This window comes from Equus caballus, chromosome 8, assembly GCF_041296265.1.
Source record: "Equus caballus isolate H_3958 breed thoroughbred chromosome 8, TB-T2T, whole genome shotgun sequence".
NCBI lineage: Eukaryota > Metazoa > Chordata > Mammalia > Perissodactyla > Equidae > Equus > Equus caballus.
Genome location: NC_091691.1, coordinates 47,512,859 through 47,535,976, shown reverse-complemented (window position 1 = coordinate 47,535,976; position 23,118 = coordinate 47,512,859). Strand labels below are relative to the sequence as shown.

The 23,118-nt window shown below is 37.7% G+C and overlaps 1 long non-coding RNA gene across 2 annotated transcripts in view; it reads right to left on the bottom strand.

Annotated features, from left to right (window-relative positions):
• LOC138915256 (uncharacterized) overlaps positions 1-23,118 on the bottom strand; it is a 77,679-nt gene that overhangs the window by 27,843 nt on the left and 26,718 nt on the right. Inside the window, exon 3 of one of the 2 annotated variants that reach the window (XR_011420944.1) lies at positions 8,340-8,500. The exons of the other annotated variant lie outside the window; for it this stretch is intronic. This is a non-coding gene — a long non-coding RNA (uncharacterized lncRNA). The remainder of the gene's footprint in view (positions 1-8,339; positions 8,501-23,118) is intronic. 2 annotated transcript variants of the gene reach the window in all.

Sequence of the window (23,118 nt, the reverse complement as noted above, 5' to 3'; positions counted from 1 at the left end):
GATTTCCATTTTCACTTGCCCTCTGTCCTTAGCTCTGCCCTGCTAACATCAGTAAGATGCAAATGTGGAAGGTAGATTCAACAAATTTGTAGATGATAAAAATCCAAGAAAGACAGAAAATATTGTTGATAAAAGAATCAAAATTCAGGAAGAGTAGAGAGGCTAGAACAACAGACCAAATCTAACAAATAAAATTAGACCAAAAATTATAAGATCCTACACATGGGTTCAAAAATCACCTGTACAAGTTTAGTGCAGTAAGTATGTAAGAGACTTAGGTTTTTTGATTAACAATAAACTCACTATGTTTCAACAGTGTGATATGATTCTGAAAGAAATCCAGTGGTTCTTTATGATGCTTTCATAAATAAATAATATTGAGGATGAGAAAGTGGCTAACTCAGTACTGAATTTTCTGGGTACACGTATTAGAGTATATTTGGGATATGCTTGGTAAAAGAGCCTGAATACAAATTCCAAGAAGATGTGTTCAAGGGACTAGGTTATTTAGCCTACCGACAACACTTGGGGGACAAACAGAAGCTATCTTCAAATAGTTAAAAAGGGGTTCAACTTACTATGCATAGACCCATAGGGGAAGAGCTAGAATCAATGAGCACAAGTTTTAGGGAGGGAGATTTCAGTGCAAAAGAAGCAAGAACTTTTTGTAGTCAGCCAAATAGTAAGATAAAGATGGAATGGGCTGCCCCCGAGTCCCCTGCCCTTCGCTGGTGGTACTCGAGCCCAGGCTGGACAACGCCAGCCAGGCAAATATCAGCAAACGTCGCAGTGAGAATACGAGCATTACGTGGTTTATTGGACTGGATAGTCTATGATCCAGCCTTTTTGGACAAACAGCTATCACAAAGGGGCTCTTCTGGGCCCCCACAAAGCACAAGATCTCTTCCAGCTGTCAGAAATTACAGCCTCGAGAGTGGTAAAGCTGAGAGGAAGCTAACATTTTAGCTGTTCTACATGGGATCTTAGCCAAAAGGTCAAGAAGCAATATATGTTAGCAGTATGCAGTGGCCTGAGAGAGAGAAGGACCATTACTTTACGATGTGACCCTTCTTCCAACTGAGTGAGATCATCCTTCTGTTTCCAAGAACATTGCCCAGACCTTGTGGGGGCTGTAGGGTGAAGTAATGCCATACTTGGACCTTTCAGAAAAATGATGCGCTGAGAACGGACCCAATTCAGGATCCCTCAACATAAATCTGAGGAACTTTTATCCAAAGAATACAAAGACCTGTAAACACAGAAGCCTCAGAGATTAAACTAAATAAGGAGTTTATTTACCTAAGAAGTTTTCAGACCATGTATCTTTAATGCATCGATCTCCACCTCGACACAGTCGATAAAAGAAAAAAACCCACCGCAATGTCCCACTTCACTTTCTATCATGTCCTCCAACATGGGGTGGGGTGGGGGCGTGCAGTAAAACCCAGAGTCCTCATTTCCTCAGATTGTGTTTGAGGGTATTTTTCTAAGTCTGTGAAGGTACTTTTCTCTCTATCTGAGGAATCACCGTGCCTGATACTGTGCACCATGACGACCCTCAGGACTGCAGGAGTAATAGCCAGAAGCATGAAAACTTAGCTCCCTCAAACCATAAGAGGCACAACTAGAAGAAAAGGAAAAGCAAAAGGCCTCTGCATTTGAAAAACCCAGGATCTCTTCTGCCAGAAGGTGAGAGAGAGGGTTATCACTTAGCTCAATTAAGTAAGAACTTCCCTGTAGTCAGCTGCACCCAAGAGTGAAATGGGCTGCCTCAGAGAGCTCAAACAAATATTCATCTATTCACCACGAAAAGAAGGTGGCTAAAATCAAGAGCAAAGAAGCCTAGTAGGTGTCTTGGTCCCAAAGTCCCTAGAGACATGTTTAAGAAGCCATTATAACAGCCCAGCCAATGGGTTTGCTGAGGAAGCAGGGGGTTTGTGTTCGTTTCCAGTAGAATCATCATTGCCATCAATAACTTTGCTCTTCAACGCTGAAGACATAAAGCACAGACAGGCAGAGCTGCTTTGGTTGAATTGTGTGGGAATGGCTTTAGATAAGTGAAGAGAAGGCCTGCTTTTATTTGCTTCAAATCTGTACTATTCTGAGCAAAACTTATTTTGGAGAAATATTCCTCAGCTATACTGGTGGTTTGAAATCCACCAGCGTAGTTTTTTATTCCTCACAGAATTTGTGTGATGCTGCAAGAAGGGACTTCAAGGAGTGAAAAAAGAGAAGAACTTTATCATTTTCTTCCAATGCTCATTCAAACCCACTCTGTGAGGCTGATTCTCTTCTCTTCTGCCCCTTAGATAAACCGAGAGCAGGTCTATTGACTTTTCTAGACCCTCTCGGATAACAAAAATACAAAAAAAAAGTCTTACTCTCACTTTTATCCACAAAACCAACTCATTTCAATAATTTAAGTAGTCCCATATAACAGTCAAAAATCAAACTCCAATCTTTACTTAGAGTTCATGCTTCTTTCACTTCCCCAGCGTGGACTGCTTCAGGCTGGGAGCCTGCAATGGGAAAGAAGGACCTGGTCACCTTCTCTGGGTGCCTTCCTGGGTGCTTCTCGTGCTCCCTGCCAGTTTACTCACTGTGGTTCCTGCCCTCTCCAGAAGTGGAGTATGGCCAAGGGAATGTACCACTGTTGGGAAGGGGCAGAAAAGATTGTACCTGACAGGTACCAGCATTGTCTGGCGTTGGTACTCTCTGAGTCTGCAGAGTGTTAACAACTGTATGTTTCCTTCATGGTGCACTTTTGCTGTTTCCTTGGCGACCCCTCTCCTCCATCAGAATTGCTATTAGGTTGAAGAAATCAATTTCTCTCCTCCGGCATGTTGCTAACAGCTTCTTCACCTCCTCCTTATCTGTCTGTACGCCTCTATCCTCTTTCCTGTGAGATCTCCTTGCCTGTGGCAGGAAGCCCTCCTAGGTGGGATCCCTAGGCCAGCTCTTTGTGACATATTTCACACCTGATCCATAGTACCCGCACACATACTTCTCAGTGCCTCAGTTTCCTCATCTGTAAAATGGGGATATTAATAGCAACTCTCTCCCATGGTGGTTGTGAAGATTAAATAAAACAATAACTGGCCCAAAGTAAGCGTAAAAGACAGCAATAATAGTAACAATAATTTCCCCAAGATCACATCATTAGTAAGTAGTGAAACCAGATATATCCTTCTCCAAATCCGGGGGGCTGTTTTTCCATCACACCACATTACCAGGGGGGAGACATGCTGAACCAAGGAACTACCCTATGCTACTCAGTTCACCTATTCTGCTTATTCATACGGCTGTCCATGGGCATGATGTTGGGGCAGCAACTGACTGGCCTGGCACCTCTGGCTCGACTGTCCAGCGGCACGTTGGAGGTCTGGCTGAAGATCAGAAGTCCTAGGTTATCCATCCCCTTTGCTCCAGAGCATCGCACCTGGCTGCTCTCAGGAACTGTCACAATGCTGAGAAAAGTCCCAAATGAATCGCTAGAGACAGGGCACCCTGACACTTGAAATGGACAAGAGGACAGCTTTCTTCACTTTCAAACCAACATTATGCTCTTCAAAGCCTCTTTTAGAAAACCCTGTATAAAATCACACTCCCTCAATAAGCAGCCTTCAAAAGAAGCCTCTCTTGCTAGGTCTTTGCTCCTGCTTATTTAGCTGACTATCTGCTCCCACCGCAGAGCAAAACTAGGGGAGCTTTCTGCTCTAGGGATCACAGCTTGAAGTTCAGACTTTTCCCACTCTCTTCTCTCAAAGTTTTCCCTAGAGTATTTCTTAACTAAGACATTTGAATTGAGTCATAAAGCCAGTCTCATGTAAAATATCCATTAAATCTCCTCTTCCAGTAGGCCGGAGACACATTTTCCATTCCTTAAAGGTCAGTAATCTTTTTGCAAGCCTCATGTATTTCTACCCCAAGGTGGAGATTCATCCTCATAGGTTCCTAAAAGGGACATGATCTTATTAGAGATATAGAGCATCTTTCTCTGGAAAGAACCAACTGGCTTCCATCAAAGCATTTCTGAATATTTATGTGTCATTCATACAGACTACTTGCTAACTGCTAAGAGAAAGATGCACCTTTACAATGGCAAGATCCAGCACCTTAACCAAGTACTCAAGCTAAGCCTCGCTAAGGGTGGGACAATTGGCTCTTCTATTCCTCCTGACATGGGGCAACATACAGCACAAAGCATCACTTACGACACACTCTTGCAAAACGTGTTTATCCTAAAGCCGATCAATCTTTAGACCTAATTTCCAGCTCACAGGAAATAAAAAAGATAAAGGAACAAGACTCAAAGCAAACAAACAAAAATAACACGAGGAAGCAACAAGGCAAATCCAGAAATTGGAATGTCTTATAAGACAACTGACCTAGTTTCTTCAAAAAGTCAGTGTCACAGGGAAAAAAGTTAGCGAGATTGTTCTAAAATAAGAGACTAAAGAGACATACTAACCAAAAGCAATGCATGAAACTTCATGGGGTCCTAGTTTAAAAGAAATAATAAAAGACATCTTGGGGAAAATTGAGTAAATTTCAATGTGGATTAGATATTAGTTGTTATTAGGGAGTTGTTAATTTCCTGAGGTGAGACTGTAGAAATAAAGTTACATAGTAGAATATACAACTATAGAATATGACTACGATTAATACATATTAACATATGACTGTAATTAATACTTACGTGATGAAGTATTTGTAGGTGAAGTGTCATGATGTCCAATCAATATATGTATGTGTGTGTATGTATGTATATACACACATTCAAATATATTAACAATTTGAGTGTTGATGTGCATATTCAGGTATTTACTATAATATTCTTTCACATTTTCAGTATGTTTAAAAATTTTATCCAATATGATTGAACTGTCCCTATTTTGTAGAGGACATGATTTTCTATGTAGAAAATCCCAAGGCACTTACAAAAAACAAAAACAAATCAAAAAAAAGCAAAACCTCCTGGCGAAGATGTGTAGAAATTGAAACCCTTGTTACAATGTTAGTGGGAATGCAAAACGGTGCAGCTGCTATGAAAAACAGTATGAATGTTCCTCAAAAAGTTAAAAATTGAACTACCATGTGATCCAGCAATCCCACCTCTGGGTATTTATGCAAAAGAACTGAAATCAGGATCTCAAAGAGACATTTGCACTTCCATGTTCATTGCAAAATAATTCACAATAGCCAAAAGGTGGAAATAATCTAAATGTGCATTGACAGATGAATGGATAAAGAAAATGTGGTGTATACATACAATGGAATACTACTCAGTATTAAAAAGAAGTAAAAAGAAGGAAATCTTGTCATATACTACAGTATGGATGAACATTATGCAACGTTAAATAAGCCACTCAAAGAAGGACAAATACTGCACAATTCCAGTTATATGAGGTCTCTAAAGTAGTCAAACTCAGAAACACAGAGTAGAATTGTGGTTGCCAGAGTCTGGGGAAGGGGGAAATGGGGTGTTGCCATTCAGTGGGTATGAGGTTTCAGTCTTTCAAGATGAAAAGTTCTAGAGATCTGCTGTACAACATTGTGCTAACAGTCAACAATACTGTACTGTACACTTAGAATTTTCTTAAGAGGGTAGATCTCATATTATATGTGTTTTACCACAATAGAAAATTTTTTTAAAAAACTTCCTAAAGCTAAGTTCAGCCAGTTGCAGCTTACAAGAGCAACATAAAATCAATTGCATTTCTTTATACAACAATGGACATATGGAAACCAAATTAAAAATACAATACCATTTAAAATTGCTCTAAAGAAAATGAAATGCTTAGGTATAAGTGTAACAAAAGGCGTTCATGATCTGCATGATTTAATTACAAAATATAATGAAAGAAATCAAAGACCAGGATAATTGGAGAGTTCATAGACCGGAAGACTCAACATAATAAAGATGTCAGTTCTCCCCAAAGTGATGTAGAGGCTTAACACAGTTCTCTTCAAAACCCCAGCACGGTATTTTGTAGACACAGACAAGCTTATTCTAAAATTTATATAAAAAGGCGAAGGACCCAGATCAGCCAAAACAATTTTTAAAAAGAATAATGCGGATTATTCAGAATTAGTCTTTCTGATGTTAAGACGTACTGTATAGTTACAGCAATCAGGACAGTGTGATACCTGCAGAGGGACACACGCCCAGATCAATGAAACAGAATAGAGAACCCAGAAATAGACTTACACACATTGCTCAACTAATTTCTGACAAAGGTGAAAATGCAATTCGATGGAGAAAGGACAGCCATTTCAACAAATGATGCTGGAGCAACTGGACATCCATAGGCAAAAAAAAAAAAAAAGAACCTTGACCTAACCTCACACCTTATACAAAATTTAACTCAAAATGGATCAAAGATTTCCATCTCTACCCGCATTCATGACTGTCACTCAATTCATAATCAGCTTTAAGATAGGAAATGTTTTTGCCACAGAATTCCCTCCTCCTTCTACAGTCTGTCAAAAGCTCGCCCCCACCAAAAACATCTGCTGATCATCCCCTTTGTGAAAGTTAATGGAGATGCAGCACCTGAAAGGTCTGATCTAAATGGGCTAACAAAATGGGATTCAGGAGCTGGACTCAGTGTGACCCTGATCTCTCCATTAATCTTCCACATTAACCTTTCACAATATGCTTCAAACAATTTTTTTTTTTTTTTTTTTTTTTTTGCTTTTTCAATTGGGTTTGTATTACTTGCAACCCGAGTCCTTAACTAATGCAACAAGGTTAAAAACCTCATCCAAAGTCACAGCAGTTCGCAGTGGTGAGCACAGGTCTGTTCTTCCCATCACACCACATCACCCAGGAGGGAGACATTTTGAGGCAAAGAATGACTCTATAGTATTCAATTCATGATGTAGAGGAAATTACCTTCTCTACCTCCTCTTGAATCCATCCTGAACATGATGTTGGCAGCAAACTAACAGATGTGGTGTTCCTGGTCAAGTCTGCAGTGCCATCCGGGAGATATGGATAGAATTGGGAAGAATCCACAGGATCTGCCCACTTTGATCCAGATTGTCAGGCCAGGCTGCCCTCACAGGGCTGCCACAAAGCTTGACACAGTCCCAAGCTGACATCAACTGAAGCCATCAGACATTGTGGAAGTCTCTACTTGCACTATTGTCAATTTGATAATCACTTCTATGTGACTGCTTCACCTACATACATGGGATCAGGGAACTGATAGACCAACAGAACCCACCCACAAATCAATCATTGAGCCCAAGATTTTACTGCCTGGTACCATATTTTCTTTTCTCACTTAAGTTTCTATAGAACCCATAGTAAGATAGAGACTAAGAAGCTCAAGTCTAATCATGAAAAATTCATAAATACTTACACTCATATTCCAGAGGCCTTCCTGTTCCTCTGACTCTGCTGCGGATCAAATACAGCCATACCCACAGAACAATGTTTCGGTCAACAACAAACTGCATATACGACGGTGGTCACATAAGATTGGTACCATATAGCCTAGGTGTGTAGTAGCCTATACCATCTAAGTTTGTGTAAGTACACTCTATGATATTTACACAATGACAAAATCGCCTAATGACGCATTTCTCAGAATGTATCCCCATCATTAAGCAATACACGATGTATGGAGTAGGTGGTTACTTGTTCCCTCATAATTCATGAAGAAATACTTTCCAGTTATCTAATCTAATCAATTAATTTAATGTTTGTGCATTTCTTTGAAATGAAAGCATTATTAATACATAAAAATCAATCTGTAGCTGCGGGATTTGTGGAAAGCCAGCATGTGCCTGCTTTCCCATCTGCAAACAATCTTGTTTAGGATGTTTTTCACTGAATCGAAGTTAAAAGCGTGGAGCCTGAACACACTGTCTGGATTTGAATCCTCATTATCCCAGTGACTGCATACTTAACCACTCATTGCCTCAGTTTCCTCATCTATAAAATGAAAATAAAAATAACAACCTCATAGAGTTGCTAAGGATTAAATGAATCAATATTTGTGAAGTGCTTAGAATAGTGCCTGGCACATCATAAGTGCTGTAAAATTGTTAATTTCTACCCATTTTGTCCCAACTGGTTTTCTCTTTATAGTCCTCCTTATCTCTTTATAGCACCTCATTCCTACTCTCAATTGTATCTTGGAAAGGATGGAATTTTTCTTCATTACGTCAAGACAAGTGTTATTGTTGGATCCATCTTTAAGTAAGGCCTCATAACTGCATTAAATTTACACTACTGTGACTTCCCGAAATGTTGAGCTGGCTGTTGTGATGACTGTGCTTAGAAACAACACATAGATAAACAGTACCAGGATTTGAACCCAACCTACCTGCAGGGGAGATAGTGAGAGCTGCAAAACCCAGCCGTAACCATGTCCCAAGTGGGAAAGAAGTTTTCTCCTCCTTCTCCCCTGGAGGAGCCCAGGGATCTGTCCCACTGACCAAGGTGCAGAAGAATGGCATATTGTAGCTGGCCGCAGGATTATTACATCTGAAAATAAAATTTAACCCCATGGCTAAAAAATGTAATTTGCACTACATTCTATACCATGCTTTCATTGCACAGGCAATGTTTAAATTACACCAATAATAATAAAAAGTTATTTATGAAGGACATAATAATGGCAGCTTTTATGTATTTTATTCTTTACCAAAATATTTCATGAATGTTATCTCACTTGTTCGTTATGAAAATCTAATAGGATAAGTATTATCCCCACTTGTAGATGAGAAGTTGAAGACCAAGGAGTCCAAATTGCCTGAAGTCACATGACTAATAGTGGAGCTGCCTTTCAACATGGGCCATCTGGCTTCAAATACAGTGTTCTGTCTACGACGACTTGGTTCTGAGCACTGTGAAGAAAGCCAAAACATGTAACAGAGAATCTCTACATTGGAGAAACTCACAGTCTAATTGGGAAACAAAATGAAAAGTTAAATAATGATACAAGAAAACAATGAAGAGTTTACAAATGTATTTCTATGTGGGGATGTCAAACTCTTAGTGAATGCTTGGCTATACCCACCACCAGAGGAGCATGGCACTGAAGCTTGCACCTTCTATTCAGTCTCCTGAAAGAGACCCATGGCCCATTTCTGGCTACTACCTGAAAACTTGGAAAAACGTGACCTGTCGCCAGGGGCTGGAATACAGTACCTTATTCATTTCCAGATAAGAGATTACTAAGCATTTACATAGTTCTCTCCATTATTGCTCAGTTATTCACCACATCATTCCACTTAAATAGAAAACATAATGTTTAATTCATTCATTTGTAAATAAGACAGAGCTCTTGCCTTCATGGAACTTACAATTTAGTGAGGAGATGAATAATCACGTAAATAAGTAAATAAATAATCACATAATGTGATAAGTACTATAAAGGAAATTGAAGAACATGCGTGCCTTCCTAGAAACAAACAATGGAGAATCATAATTTGGAAAGCCTTTGTTTTTCCTCTCACCTTTAAATGAGTTGTTTTTTTTTTTAAAGATTGACACCTGAGCTAACATCTGTTGCCAATCTTCTTTTATTTCCTTCTTCTTCTTCTCCCCAAGGCCCCCTAGTAAGTAGTTGTGTATTCTAGTCGTAGGTCCTTCTGGTTGTGCCACCTCAGCATGGCCTGACAAGTGGTGCCATGTTTGTCCCCAGAATCCAAACTGGCGAAATCCTGGGTCACTGAAGCAGAGCGCACGAACTTAACCACTCCGCCATGGGGCCAGCCTTCCTCTCACCTTTACATAGTTGGCTTCTGCCCATCTTACAGGTGATAACTCAAACGTTACCTCCTCAAAGGGACCTATCTAAATTATGATCCCCGTTGTTATTCTCCAACAAAGCATTCTATTTATTCCTGACAACCAGAGGAAAAAGAGAGAGTGGGTCTAAAGGTCGTAAAGGGGTTAAAAGCTTGTGTTGGTGGAACACAGAGAAGGCCCTTGTGACTGGAGTATGGGAGACACAGATGAGGCCGGAGAGGCCAACAGAGGTCAGATCTTCACACACACCCTGCGGGCCATGCTCAGGAGGTTGGATTTTATTTTATGTGTAATAAATAAAATAAAAAGTCAATAAAGGTTACCAGATGAGAAAAAGGATCCAATTTATATTTTTAAAAACTACTCTAGTTTCTATATGGAAATATTTTCTACTCATAAAATGTCTTCTATGATCACAACTCACTGACAAATGGTATCTACCGCTTTTATTCTGCCAACAAACTTTAAAATCTGAAGATTTAAAATCTAAAGAAAACAGATGATGTTCTATCAAGATACAAATTCCCAAAATTGACTCAATGACAAGTAGAAAACCTAAGCAATCCAACATCTATAGAATTTTAAAATATATATACAAGGCTCTACCACTAAAAATGGCATGAGACTCAGAAGGTTTCCAGGTAAGTTATCTCTAAACTGAAAGAACAATCATTCCCATGTTGTCCTATTTTGGAGTTTGGTGGGAAAAAACAGAAGCCTTCCTAATTCCTTTAAAAATTCTATCATAATACTAATGCCAGAACTTTATAAAGATATTTCAATACAGAAAACAGGAACATTTATAATTTTAAAAAAATCAAAATCTGAAACCAGATATTAACAAATCAAATCTAGTAACGTATTAAACAGTTATATTCTATAACTAAATAAAGTTTATTCCAGAAAATCAAGATGTTCCGATTTTAAGAAATATATTAGTATAATTTATTACATTAAAAAATTAAAAGAGAAAAATATGTGATTACATAAATATATGCTAAAAAATTTTGAGATATTGGAACAGATATTCCTGAGCTTAAAAAAAGAAACCTCAAAAAAATAAGAATAGTTTCCAAACATGCTAATATATTAAAGAAATCAATAAATATTGGAAGAAGGGATAAAAATAATTATTTGCAGAGGATTTAGCATATGCCTGGAAAATACAAAAGAGTCAAATGAAAAGCTGTTGATAGTAATTAGAGAATTTAGTAAGTTGGCTACATTTAAGATAAATATATAAAATTTATTAAGTTATTTCTATATTAGCACTGATAAGTCCAAAAAGAAAATGGGGAGGGGTTAGAGTTAGAACCTATTCAAAATAATGACAAAACCAAGAAATACATTTAACAGTAAACAAATAAGACCTATTGAAAATATAGAATATTTTCAAAATGAAGAAATGCATTCGCATACTGGAATGTAAACATGGAAAGAATTAATAGCATTAAAGAGTCTATCATTCTCAGAGTGACGTCAGCATCATGGTGGAATGAGTTCTCCCCTTAGACTCTCCCCCCTAAGATACAATGAAAAGGACATTCATAAACCAACAGAAGACATTCACACAACACAAACGACATCTGAGAGACCCACGCAGCCATATATCTGATGGTGGAGGTGCTGGACCACCCAGGAGGAAGTGGAGGATCTCCTCTCCCTCCTAAGCTGTGACCCAGGGAGCAGGACAGCACACCGCCCCAAGAAAAGAGGCGGGAGGGGTGGCTCTCTGCAAGAAAGCCTTGACTCTCCAAGTTCCCTCACAGCCCATGGGAAAGCTCCACACAGAAGAGGCTAAGCTGTCGAGGGGGTGTCTTCATCAAGCCAGCACTCCAGGAGGGCAGATAGCAAGGGCAAAGAGAGAACAGCCCTGGAATCATGCACATGAAACAAAGTGCTCCTCCCCTAACCCAGCAGTCCAGCTCAGCCAGTCAACCAGAGCACCCATGCATACATTAGAAAGGCAGCAGCTGTGAACAAGCAAGCCAGCTTTCAGAGCTGGGCCCTGTCAGCATAGATTACAAAGGACAGGCACAGACACCATGGATCACGGCAGGCTCAGAATACACAGCTCCTAACTGTCCCCCTAGTGATGGCAGGTGGAATCTGTGACCAGATACTATCACTATGCAAAGGCAAAAATCCATGCTGTTGAACAGTATGAAGAAATTCATTAATACTGGAGACCAGAAGGAAAATGACAAGCACCCAGAAATCAATCCTGAAGGCAAAGAAATGTACAATCTAAATGACAGAGAATTCAAAATAGCTGGCATAAAAAAACTCAATGAGTTAAAAGAAAATTCAGATAGACAATATGATGAAATCAGGAACAAAATCAATGAAAAGAGGGAATTCTTCACAAAAGAGATTGAAACTATAACAAAAAATCAGTCCAAAATGTTGGAGATGAAAGACGCAATGAATGAAATAAAGAACAATCTGGGCTCCCTGAGTAACAGAGCTGATGTTATGGAGGACAGAATTAGCAGTCTGGAGGACAGAAATATTCAAATGCTTCAGATGGAGGAGTAGAGAGAACTAAGACTAAAAAGAAAAGAAGAAATTCTCCAACAAATATTCGACTCAATTAGGAAATGGAACATAAGGAGTATAGGTATTCAAGAGGGAGAACAGAGGGAGAATGGAGCAGAAAGCTTTTTCAAAGAAACAATAGCTGAGAACTTTTCAAACCTGGGGAAGGAACTGGAAATACAAATAAAAGAAGCTAATAGAGTTCCTAATTATATCAATGTAAAAAGACCTTCTCCAAGGAATATAGTAGTAAAACTGGCAAAAGTAAAGGACAAAGAAAAAATATTAAGGGCAGCAAGGCAAAAGAAAATAACTTACATAGGAACCCTTATCAGGCTTTCTGCAGATTTCCCAGCAGAAACCTTACAGGTTAGGAGAGAGTGGAATGATACATTCAAAATTATGAAAGACAAAAACTTTCAGCCAAGAATACCCCATCCAGTGAAAATATCCTTCAGATACGATGGAGAAATAAAAACTTTCTCAGAGAAACAAAAGCTGAGGGAGTTCATTGCCACAAGACACCGCCCCCATATACGAAATGATCAAGAAGGCCCTCATACCTGAAAAAAGAAAAAAAGAAAGGTTTTACAAAGCCTTGAGCAAGGAGATAAATAGGCAGACAAAATAAAAAAAAATGCAGCTCTCTATCAGGACATGTTAGCAAACACTTAATTATAACATTAAATATAAAAGGAAGGAAAACATCTAAAATAAATATAATCCTGTCATTTTAGCTACAAACTCACAACACAAGATGGAATAAGATGTGACAACAACAACTTAGAAAAGGAAGAGGCAAGGGATGGAATTGGCTTAGACTAGGGAAATAAGAGGCTATCAGAAAATGGACTATCTCATCCATGAGATTTTTTCATACAAACCTCATAGTAAACACTAAACAAATAATCAGAACAGAGACACAAATGATAAATAAGGAAAAAACTGAGAAAACTATCATAGAAAACAACCAAACTGAATTGGTAGCCTGAAATACATGAGACAAGAAACAAGAGAAATACAGAACACCCAGAAAAAATGAGTGAAAAAATGACAAAATGTCAGCATTAAGCCCTCATATATCCATCATCCTAAATGGATGTAAATAGATTGAATTCTCCAATCAAAAGACACAGAGTGGCTGGATGGCCAACAATGTGTTGCCTCCAGGAAACAAATCTGTTCTCTAAAGATAAACACAGGCTCAGAGTGAAAGGATGGAAAATGATACTCCAAGCTAATGGCAAACAAAAGAAAGCTGGTGCTGCATACTTATATCAGACAAAGTAGACTTCTAGATAAAAAAAGCAATGAGAGACAGATGGGCAGTATATAATGATAAAAGGGACACTCTACCAAGAAGACGTAACACTTATAAATATATATGTACCCAACACAAGCACATCAAAGTACATAAAGTAACTATTCACAGACCTAAAAGGAAATATTAACAACAACACAATAATAGTAGGGGACCTTAACATCCCAGTTACATCAATGGATAGATCATCCAGACAGAAAATCAAGAAGGAAATAGGCAATTTAAATGAAAAACTAGACCAGATGGACTTAGATAGATAGATAGATAGATAGATAGATAGATAGATAGATAGATATGTATATATGTGTGTGTGTGTGTGTGTGTGTACACGTATAGAACACTCCATCCACAAACAGCAGAATACACATTCTTCTCAAGTGCATATGGAACACTTTCAAGAAAAGATCATACATTGGGAAACAAGGCAAGCCTCAATAAATTTAAGAAGATTGAAATCATATTAAGCATCTTTTCTGACCATAATGCTATGAAAATAGAAATCAACTACAAGAAAAAAGCTGGGAAAGTGACAAATATGTGGAGACTAAACAACATGCTACTGAACAACCAATGGATCAGTGAAGAAATTACAGGAGAAATAAAAAAATATCTGGAGACAAATTAAAATGAAAATACAGCATATCCACTCATATGGGATGCAGCAAAAGCAGTCCTAAGAGGGAAATTCATAGCAATACAGGCCCACCTTAACAAACAAGAAAAATCTCAAATAAGTAATCTTAAACTACACCTAACAGAATTAGAAAAAGAAGAACAAACAAAGCCCAAAGTCAGCAGAAGGAGGGAAACAATAACAATTTAGAGCAGAAATAAATGAAATTAAAACAAAAAAACAATAGAAAGGATCAATGAAACCAAGAGCTGTTTCTTTGAGAAGATAAACAACATTGACAAGCCCTTACCAGACTCACTAAGAAAAAAAGAGAGAAGTCTAAAATAAATAAAATTAGAAATAAAAGAGGAGAAATTACAACAGATTCCATAGAAATAAAATGATTATAAGATAATACTATGAAAAACTAAATGCCAAGAAATTGGACAATCCAGAAGAAACAGATCATTCCTTAGACTCACACAACCTTCCAAAACTGAATCAAAAAGAAATAGAGAATCTGAATAGACCTGTAAGGAGATCGAAACAGTAATCAAAAATCTCCCCCAAAATAAAAGCCCAGGACCAGATGGCTTCTCTGGAGAATTCCACCAAACATTCAAAGAAGATTTAATACCTATCCTTCTCAAACTGTTCCAAAAAATTGAAGAGGAAGAGAGGCTTCTTACCTCATTCTACAAAGCAAACACTACCATGATACCAAAACCAGACTAGGACAACACAAAAAAAGAAAATTACAGGCTTATATCACTGATGAACATTGATGCAAAAATCCTCAACAAAATACTAGAAAATCAAAGATCATACATCATGATCAAGTGGGTTTTATTCCAGGGACACAGGGACGGTTCAACATCCACAAATCAATCAACATGATACACCACGTTAACAAAATGAAGAATAAAAGTCACATGATCATCTCAATAGATGCAGAGAAAGCATTTGACAAGATACAGCATCCGTTTATGATAAAAACTCTAAATAAAATGGGTATAGAAGAAAATACCTCAACCTCATAATGGCCATATATGACAAACCCACAGCTAATATCATTCTCAATGGAGAAAAACTGAAAGCTATCCCTCTAAGAATAGGAAGCAGACAAGGATGACAACTTTCACCACTCTTATTAAACATAGTATTGGAAGTCCTAGCCAGAGCAATCAGGCAAGAAAAGGGAAAAAAAGAGATCCAAATTGGAAAAGAAGTGAAACTGTCACTATTTGCAGATGACATGATTTTATATATAAAAAACCCTAAAGAATCCACTAAAAAACTTTTAGAAATAATAAATGAATATGGTCAAGTCTCAGGACACAAAATCAACACAAAAATCAGTTGCATTTCTATACACTAACAACAAAGTAGCAGAAAAAAATTAAGAATACAATCCCATTTACAATTGCAACAAAAAGAATAAAATACCTAGGAATAAACTTAAGCAAAAGGGTGAAAGAGCTGTACACCAAAAACTATAAAACATTGCTGAACCACGACTAGAAGAATCCACAACTAGAATATACAACTATGTATTGGAGGGATTTGAGGAGAAAAAGCAGAAAAAAAGCTTGGCAACAGCTATTAGCTCTGGTGCCAATCTTAAGGAAAAAACAAACATTGTTGAAAGAAATTGAAGAAGACACAAAGAAATGGAAAGATATTCCATGCTCTTGGATTGGAAGAATTAACATAGTTAAAATGTCCATACTTCCTAAAGCAATCCATAGGTTCAATGCAATCCCTATCAAAGTTCCAACAACATTTTTCAGAGAAATAGAACAAAGAATCCTAAAAGTTATATGGAACAACAAAACACCACCAATACCCAAATGAATCCTGAGGAAAAGGAATAAAGCTGGAGGTATCACACTCTCTGACTTCAAAAGCTACTACAAAGCTATAGTAACCAAAACTTCATGGTACTGGCAAAAAAAACAGACACAAAGATAAATGGGACAGAATCGAGAGAATGGAAATAAACCCACACATTTATGGACAGCTAATTTTCAACAGGGGAGTCAAAAGGATACGATGGAGAAAGGAGAGTCTCTTCAATAAATTGTGTTGGGAAAACTGGACAGCCATATGCAAAAGAATGAAAGTATTATCTTACACCATGCACAAAAATCAACTCAAAATGGATTAAAGACTTGAATATGGAAGCTGAAACCATGAAACTTCTAGAAGAAAGCATGGGCAGTACATTCTTTGACATTGGTCTCAGTAGTATATTTTAAGTACCATGTCTGACCAAGGAAGCAAAACAAAAGAAAAAAATGAAGAAATAGGACTACATCAAACTAAAAAGCTTCTGCACAGCAAAGGAAACCATCAACAAAACGAAAAGAAAACCCAACAATTGGGAGAAGATATTTGCAAACCATATATAGATAAGCAGTTAATATCCAAAATATACAAAGAACTCATACATCTCAACAACAAAAAAAACAACAACCCAATTAAAAATGGGCAAAAGATCTGAACAGAGATTTCTCCAAAGAAGATATACGGATGGCCAACAGGCACATGAAAAGATGCTCAACATCATTAGCTATCAGGGAAATGAAAATCAAAACTACAATGAGATATCACCTCACTCTGGTCAGAATGGCTATAATTAACAAGACAGGAAACAACAAGTGTTGGAGAGAATGTGGAGAGAAGGGAACACTTGTGCACTGCTGGTGGGAGTGCAAACTGGTGCAGTCACTATGGAAAGCAGTATGGAGTATCCTGAGAAATTTAAGAATAGATCTACCATATGGTCCAGCTATTCCCCTGCTGGGTATTTACCCAAAGAACATGAAAACACAAATGCATAAAGATACATGCACCCCTACGTCCATCACAGCATTATTCACAAAAGCCAAGACTTGGAAGCAACCTAGGTATCCATCAAGGGATGAATGGATAAAGAACATGTGATATATATACACAATGGAATACTACTCAGCCACAAAAATTATGAAATCTGGCCATTTGTAACAACATGGATGGACCTTGAGAGTATTATGCCAAGTGAAATAAGTCAGAGGGAGAAAGTCAAATACCATATGATCTAATTCATAAGTAGAAGATAAAGACAATGTCAAACAAACACATAGCAACAGAGATTGGACTGGTGGTTACCAGAGGGGAAGCGGGGAGAGAGGAGGGTGAAAGGATGATTACGCACAAATGTGTGGTGGTGGATTATAATTAGTCTTTGGGTGGTGAACATGATGTAACCTACACAGAATTCGAAATATATTGCAAGGTACACCTGAAAGTTATATAATGTTATAATCCAATGTTACTGCAATTAAAAAAACCATGCTAAATAAATGTGCATTAAAAAAGGCTCTTGTGAGAAAAAAAAAAAGAAATAAAAGGAATCTAAATAGACAATGAAGAACTGAAATTCTCACTGTTTGCAGATGACATGATTTTATATATAGAAAATCCCAAAGAATCCATTGGAAAACTATTAGAAATAATCAACAACTACAGCAAAGTTTCAGGGTACAAAGTCAACTTACAAAAATCAGTTGCATTTCTATACTTTAATAATGAACTAACAGAAAGAGAACTCAAGAACACAATCCCATGTACAATCACAACAAAAATAATAAAATATCTAGGAATAAATTTAACCAAGGAAGTGAAAGACCTATACAATGAAAACTACAAGACATTATTGAAAGAAATTGATGATGACATAAAGAAATGGAAAAATATTCCATGCACATGGATTGGATGAACAAATATAGTTATAATGTCCATACTCCCTAAAGCAAACTACAGATTCAATTCAATCCCAAATAAAATCCCAATGACATTCTTCACGGAAAAAGAACAAAGAATCCTAAAATTTACATGGGGCAACAAAAAGCCCCAAATAGCTAAAGCAATCCTGATAAAAAAGGACAAAGCTAGAGGCATCACAATCCCTGACTTCAAAATATGCTACAAAGCTATAGTAATCAAAACAGCATGGTACTAGTACAAAAACAGACACACAGATCAATGGAACAGTATTAAAAGCTCAGAAATAAAACCACTCATCTACGGATAGCTAATCTTCAACAAAGGAGCCAAGAACATACAATGGAGAAAGGAAAGTCTCTTCAATAAATGGTGCTGGGAAAACCGGACAGCCACATGCATAAGAATGAAAGTAGACCATTATCTTTTGCCATACACAAAAATTAACTCAAAATGGATCAAAGACTTGAAGATAAGACCTAAAACCATAAAATTCCCAGAAGAAAATATAGGCAGTACACTCTTTGGCATCGGTCTTAGAAGGATCTTTTTGAATATCATGTCTACTTGGGCAAGGGAAACAAAAGAAAAAGTAAACAAGTGGGACTTCATCACACCAAAGAGCTTCTGGAAGGTAAAGAAAACCAGGAACAAAATGAAAAGACAACCCACCAACTGGGAGAAAATATTTGCAAATCACATATCCAATAAGGGGTTAATCTCCAAAATATTTAAAGAATGCATACAACTCAACCAGAAAAAAACAAACAATCTGATCAAAAAATGGGCAAAGGATGTGAACAGACATTTTTCCAAAGAAGATATACAGGTGGCCAATAGGCTCATGAAAAGATGTTCAACATCACTAATCATCAGGGAAATGCAAATCAAAACTATACTAAGATATCATGTTACACCTGTTAGAATGGCTATAATCACCAAGACAAAAAAGGATAAATGTTGGAGAGGGTGTGGTGAAAAGAGAACCCTCATCCACTGCTGGTAGGAATGTAAACTGGTGCAGCCACTGTGGAAAACAGTATGGAGATTTCTCAAAAAATTGAAAATAGAAATAGCATACGACCCAGCTATCCCACTACTGGATATTTATGCAAAGGACTTGAAATCAACAATTCAAAGAGACTTATGCACCCTTATGTTCATTGCAGCATTATTCATGATAGCCAAGAAGTGGAAGCAACTGAAGTGCCCATTGACTGATGAATGGATAAAGAATACTACTCAGCCATAAAAAAAGGCAAAATTGTCTCATTTGCAATGACGTGGATGGACCTGGATGGTATTATGTTAAGTAAAATAAGCCAGTCAGAGAAAGACAAACACCGTATGATTTCACTCATTTGTGGAAGATAAACTAACACATGCACAAAGAGAACCGATTAGTGGTTACCGGAGGGAAGGGGAATTGGGAGATGGGCATAAGGGATAAAGGGGCACATTTATATGGTGACTGACAAATAATAACATACAACTGAAATTTCACAATGTTATAAACTATTATGACCTCAATTAAATTTTTTTAAAACCCATCATTCTTAAGCAAATGCAAAAATTTAATGTAATATCAATTAGAATCCCAAAACTTGATTTTGTTTTTGTTTTTGGTAAGTAGAGGTTGGAACTAGATAAAATATTTCTCAAATTCACCAGGAAGAATAAATGTACAAAAATTTTCTCAGAAAATTTTGAAAAAGAATAGTGATGAAGGATTAACCTGCCAGATATTAAAGCTACCATAAGGCTTGTATAAACGTAATTATGGTACTGTAACAGCTCGGGAAAGTAGATCAGTGGAACAGACTACAGAACAAATTGAAGTACATTCAGAAATTTAACATTTAATAAAAACAGCACTTCAGTTCAGTGGGAAAAGATGTATTCTTTTTTTAAAAATTGGAGTTGGGACAAGGAGCTATCCACATAGAAGAAAATAGTGTTAAATCCTAAAATAAACTTCAGGCATAAGGAAGTACAGTCATGCACCACATAAGGACATTTCCATCAATGACAAACCATATATACTGTGGTGATCTGATAAGATTACCACCATACAGCCTAGATGTGTAGGATGCTATACCATCTAGGTTTGTGTAAGTACACTCTGATGTTCGCACAACAGCAAAATTACCTAACAATGCATTTCTCAGAACGTACCCCCATCGTTAAGCAATGCACAACTGTAAATGAGAAAAAAAAATGAAAAAATATATTTTAAATAGTAAAACATTTTCATAACCTTGAGATGTAGATCTTCCTAAACAAGATAAGAAACTCAGCAGCCATAAAGAAAAAAAACAAAGTACTGGCCACATAAAAATCAGAAGTTTCTCTAAAGAAAATGAGACCATAAACAATGTAAAAACAGAATAAAAGAGAGACAAAGTGTTAATATTTTTAATATAATCAATCCATTTCTGCAGTATTAGATGAACGGAGAGGGAAACAATCATTTCTTATTTTACGTTTTTTTAAGTGTTGAAATTATGGGTAACTTTTACTTTTTGAGGTTGTTCAGTAGTTTTCAAATAAAAATAAGAATAACTGCACTGGAGGCAGAAGCTAGATTATGGTAGATGAAGGAATCAAACGGAATTGAGGAAGTGGAAGAAAGCAGTGACAGGAAAGAATGAGAGAGTGAAAGTGAAGGCAGTTATTTCTTCTTAGGTTGTGGACATTTTTACATCAAGAGGAAAAGGAGTCAGTAGACAAGAGAAACAAAAGACACAAAAGAGGAAGGGAATGAGACGCAGGATAGAGGTGGAGGAACCATGCTAAGATAAGGACATACCTCTTCCTAAGAAATAAGACAGGATCTGCTGTGGGCAATTTTTAAGGGAGACAGGAATAGAACAGAGAGAATGCCTTTCTGATGATGGTCTCTATTTTCTTTTGAAGAAGGAAAGACTTTGAACACATTGCTGGCTGAGAATGAGAAGAATGAAAAGAGAGAGAATTCCTAAAGAAAGCAGTACATTTTAAAAATAGCTGCTGTGGGGAAAAAGACAACAAGCTGACCGAGAACAAGTAGGAAGGTTTCTGAGCTCTGTGGAAGGCCTGGCTGGAGTCTGTATTAATGCCAGTCCAATTGGTCATATAGTTTTCTCTAGCTGTGTTCCTAAAACAAAGAGCAGAGCACGACAGTGGAAGAAGGTTCACCTGGAGGGACAGATTGGTTGGGTAGATGGGAGGAATGTGCAAGAAGTGGAAGGGAGTGAGGATATCGCTATGATTATCAGTGAAATCCAGTGAAAGGAAGACAAGAGGACCCATAAACAAAGACAGTGGCTCCCGAACTTTATCTTTAACAAGGGTCGCCTTCAGATGAGTCCAAGGATAGAAGAAGGGACTTGAGGTTTCAAAAAGTCAAAAACATGGTAGAAGGAGTAAGAAAGTTCTGAAGGAAAACTGAGTGTGAGTGTGGCTTAGACGTCGGTGTATTTTCAGCAGAGGATGGGAGTTAGCAGTTTGACTTTTCTTTAAATGCAGCTAGCCATGCATTAGATAGCCTTCTTTGCCTCAGTTTCTCCACTAAAAAAAAAAGATTAACATGCTATTTTTCCTTCCTTGTATTTACTTACCTAAGAGTTAAGCGTCGTACTGAGAAGTTTGAGGTTTTTTTAAGATCATGAAAAAATTTTTAAGCCACGTAAGCCTGAGACTTGGTGCAATAATAGAGGCAGGAGGCTTCCTAAACTATTAGTTTTCATCATTAGGGAGCAAGTAGGATTTTGTTTGTTTGCTGTGGTTTTGCTTTTTTGAAATATGGTTAACTAATGGGAGCCTGTAATGGTTAATTTTCTGTGTCGCATTGACTGGGCTAAGGGATGCCCAGATAGATAGGTGGTAAAACACTGCTTCTGGTGTGTCTGACAGTGTTTCCAGAAGAGATTAGTACTTGAGTGGGTAGACTGAGTAAGGAAGAAGCCCTCACCAAAGCAGGCGGGCATCACCCTGTTCATCGAGGGCCTGAATAGAGCAAAAGGTGGAGGAAGAGCAAATTTCCTCCCTGCTTGAGCTGGGACATCCATCTTTTCCTGCCCTGGGACATTAGTGCTCCTGGTTCTCAGGTCTTCAGACTCAGGCTGAATTACTATACCACTAGCTTTCCTGGTTCTCCAGCTTGCAGATGGCAGATCATGGAACTTCTCAGCCTCCAGAATCATATGAGCCAATTCCTAGAATAAATCTCCTCTTAAATATACTACATCCTATTGGTTCTGTTTCCCTGGAGAACCCTGACTAATGCATTAATAATAGCTTTAATACTAAACAAAGTGTGGTAAGGAATATAAAGAAATACACGTCATGATATATCCTCAAGGAACTTAGAGTCGAGTTGGTAGGGCTAAGGAAACAGGAAGTAATGATCAGCATGTGGTTAGAGGAGTCAGGGAGAGCTACCGAATGGCGACTGATGAATCCCATTCACTGATTCAGTTCAGTGATTGACTCACTGTAAAACACTTGCTGAATTCCAAATGGCAGCAGGTGAGTATGCTGGTGAGGTATGTCCATTCTTATCAGAACCTCACTAATTATGCAGGAGCCACTTAATCCACCATTTGCATGGCAGTTTTTATTTTTTTCTATTTTTTAAAGTTTCCATTTCACAGACTTAAAGGTAGTTGTGGAATGTGGCTTTCCTTTTCAGAAAATCCAGTGCCAGCATTGTTCTCTCAGGCCAGCAATTCCCAGGCTTTGATATTTTAGTTTAGTGCTGACCGTTATATTTGTTTTCATAGTGAGAAAATCTAAGTCATTTTGGGCACTGGTTCAAGGTTATATGATGAGGCCATGGACCCCATCCCTGAACTCACTAACAAACTTGAACCATAATTCATAAGCGGTGGTTGAGCCAGGAGACGAGATGCAGCCAAAGTCATGCCATTACTGTTCAGAGAACTTGCCAAACAGGCTTCAACCTTTTAACAATGACCCCATTTCCTCATTTCCCGACCTGGAATTATATGCAGCTTATTTTTCTTTTCTTGCTTAAAGTATTACTCTATGTGATCATGGGGACTGGAATTGTCAGGGTACCCGTATCCTCTGTGGCTAAATCCCCAGGTCTGTTCCCAGTCCTCATTTTAC